This window comes from Rattus norvegicus, chromosome 11 (genome assembly GCF_021556685.1).
Source record: "Rattus norvegicus strain SHRSP/BbbUtx chromosome 11, alternate assembly SHRSP_T2T, whole genome shotgun sequence".
Lineage (NCBI taxonomy): Eukaryota > Metazoa > Chordata > Mammalia > Rodentia > Muridae > Rattus > Rattus norvegicus.
In genome coordinates, this window is record NC_141544.1 from 195,796 (window position 1) to 199,395 (window position 3,600).

At 35.9% G+C, this 3,600-nt stretch overlaps 1 pseudogene; it reads right to left on the reverse strand.

Annotated features, from left to right (window-relative positions):
- Nucleotides 1-2,697: 2,697 nt before the first annotated feature.
- On the reverse strand, nucleotides 2,698-3,327 carry LOC148002388 (olfactory receptor 8U9-like; annotated as a pseudogene).
- Between the last annotated feature and the right edge of the window lie 273 nt (nucleotides 3,328-3,600).

The following is a 3,600-nucleotide window of genomic DNA, read 5'->3' on the forward strand; positions in this document are numbered from 1 at the left end:
ATGTAATTATCTATTCTATAGCCCTAGGAGAGGCTTCTTGGAACATACAATTTTGGGGCCTAACCTGTTGGGTTTTTTTTTTCTTTCTGCTCTAAACTTTGTGTCTAGGGGGGCAACTTTAAAACTTTTATCTTTCAATAATCACAGTCAATTAAACATTTTATTGATCTATAGTGCAGTTAAAGACACAAAAAATTGGGCTGGAGAGATGGCTCAGTGGTTAAAGAGCACCCGACTGCTCTTCCAGAGGTCCTGAGTTCAAATCCCAGCAACCACATGGTGGCTCACAACCATCTGTAAAGAGATCTGATGCCCTCTTCTGGTGTGTCTGAAGACAGCTACAGTGTACTTATATATAATAAATAAATAAATCTTAAAAAAAGACACAAAAAATTAACAATCACCTGAGTAACTTAAAATCTATTTATTTCAAAAATTACAATAAATTGCAACACAAATTTGCAGTAATACAATTTAAATTTTATTAATATACAGATTAATAAACATTAGTCTTCTCATATGTAGCTGAAAAATAAAACTTTCCACATATTTGTTTAGCTTTTATAAATATTGCAGTTTGTGGTTAGTTTGTTGTTGGTTCTTGTAGGTGTTCACTTCCAGGTATTAGCCCATAAACTCTATAAACTCATGCAGAATACACTACAGGAACTCAGGCTCTCTTCTGTTGAATCCAGGAAGGTTGCTATCTGTTTTTCTTCTTGTCTGATCATTTTTATCTATGTATATTACTAGGACATTTTTGCTCTGGGATTTTTGCAGTTTTGTCGAGCTGATAGCTGATAGCTGATAACTGGAGAATATTTAATTTTTGAAGATCATTTTTGAAGCTATTTCCTGATGTCTGCACTATCAATGTTGTAGATTTTCAAATGCATGGCCAAATGAACAGCTATTCAGGGACTAAACATGCCTTATATCTGCTGTTGTTTTCTCTTTTTGAAAGAAGAAATCAGAAAGGGATGGGGTTTGGGGTAAGGGACTCTGTTGGGAAAAGCAGGAAAGATGACAGCATTTGAGACATAAATAAATTAATAAAATACATAAATACAAAAAATAAAGCAGAAGTCAATCTATACAGGAAAATCAGATTTAATTGATAGGAAACAGTACTTTTATATCGTACACCAATTCCTGAATTTTATATTCCATAATCCACCTAATGACTAATTCTCAAAAATCAGATAATTGAAAAAATTAAAATATTACAAATACCGAAGTAGGTTGACCAAATCATAACAGCAATGTTTCTAGTACTGTACACTTCCTATGCCCTTATCCAATCCAGAAATCCAGTTGACATTTAGTTATTACATATCTTAAGTCATTCTATTCTGTGATAATTCATTACTATTTTTATCTTCTGTGAGCACACCTTTGAAGAGAAATAATTACTTTGCTAGAATGTCTCTGAATTTGGACTTGTCTAGTGGTTTCTCTCTTTTAGTTTGAGATTATATGTACTTGACACAGATACCAAAAAGTGTTTGCTGCTTTGTTTATCTCAGTTCAGCATTAGGGGGATGCCTGGCATTTTAACAACACCCGATTAAGGAGCAATTAAATTATTTTAAATTATTTTCCTTTTGTAGTTAAAAATATTTTAATGTATTTTTCTTTTATATTTCCTTTTAAAGTAATAGAAATTATAGGAGAATTACTTAAAGACTATGGAAAGACTGTGTGTCTCTTCAAAACTTTAGGCTTTGTTTTCAGCATCTCCGTCATTTTTTTTCCAACAGTCTGGCCTTAATGGTCCTTACTGCATGTAAGTAGACTCAGAACAATGAGTCTGAGGAGAATATAATTATTGTCTTTCTGTTTGGATGACTCATGCCTAAAACAATACTGTAGTTTTATTGTCATGGTAATTTATATTTTAATGTCTTCCATATTTTCTGCACACTTAAATTGAATTTTATTTTTGTTTCATTACACTCATAAAGACCCAAGATTCTAATTTTATTTTATTTTATTTTCTCGTGGAATAACAACCAAAATCTAATTATCTGACACTAGCTGACCTTTTATATTTGTGTGTGTGTGTGTGTATTCCTGTGTGTGTGTGTGTGTGTGTGTGTGTGTATGTGTTTATCGAAACTATGATGTTGATGTTGTGAATCACCTGGCTGAAATTCTTTTCCAGCACCCTGTTAGAAATCATAAAAGGGAGGAAAGATTACTCCTGTTCCAAAATCATAGGCCCTGGCTGGCCAGAACTGAAGTATGGACTGACCCACACAAAGCAGAGGCTAACAATTCACTGCCCGGAGAACTACTTAGCAGTTCCAGTCCAGTGCAATGAATTTACATATGCTGAGAAATATGGAATTGTAGCATAACGAGCTGAGATCACTTAGAAGTAATTTCTTGGAAGATCTCCAAATAGCTAAGAATGGATACAGAGAATTTTCAAGGCCCTTGAGACATTAGCATGTGGTTTAAATTCTACCCAGATCAAAATCTTTAAGTACTGGACTAATCTACTAAAGTTATTTAGTAGCAAGCATACTTTACCATTATTTGCAATTAAAAATGGTGGTGAATAAAGAGAACACTCTAAAACAAAGTTATGTTTCTTAAAGATTGTTTCAAGACAGCCAGAAAGAGCACAGTGGTTCTGTTTTCTTTCTTTCACAGACTTTGCACCTTTTTGAAAGAGCACTTTGGGATCCTCGATTACCTATTGATTATCAGAACTTTCTTCAACCTCAGAGTTCTTCTCAGTGCTGCATTGACTTCTTGGTTCTGTAGGCTATAGATGATGGAGTTCAGCATGGATGTCACTGCTGTATAGAAGATGACCAAGAGTTTATCAACTCCTGGTGAGTGGTTAGATTTAGGCCCCAAGTACTTTTGTCCCAACCCTACAAGGCAACCTATTCCCCATGAAACAATTGCCAAATGGGCACATACCCCATGACTCATTTGGGTTGCATAGTGAAGCAGGGCCATACAGTGGCCAAAGGCCATGGTGGTCAATAGGCAGCACTCAGTTATAACAAAAGTGTGAAGAAAAACATCTGTGTGGCACATCCCTCCTAAGAGAGCCTTCGCATCTCACTTACAAGACTCTCCACATCTTGGCTATGACAGAGCCAGTGTAACCAATTTCCAGGATACATAAGTTTGCCAGACAGAAGTACGTGGGGGTGTGGAGAGATGGACGGGTGCAGATAGCAAAGGCTATGAGAGTGGGATGAGGGTGAACAGGAGGAAACATTCTCCAGGGACCTCAGAGAACTTGGCAATTGCAAAGCATTTGACAGACAAGCCCTTCTCCTGCCACAAAGAGCAATTGACACTCATCTCCTGGAAGACAGAGCAGTAAGCCATTAGAAGGACCCCTGCAGATGAGAGATATTAATCCTTTTAATAATTTTAAAGCCTCAGTTACATAGAGTCAGAATCTTTCCCTGCAGTCACAAAAATCAAAGCTTAGAAATGATTTATTCTCACAGATTTTCATATCTAATACTTTCTATCTCAACACCAGGGGATTTTTCCAAAGTGTGCTAAGCATTGAGCCAAGTGTCCAAATATTTATAAAAGATGGTGAAACTTGTAGTCCTGGCTCTACTG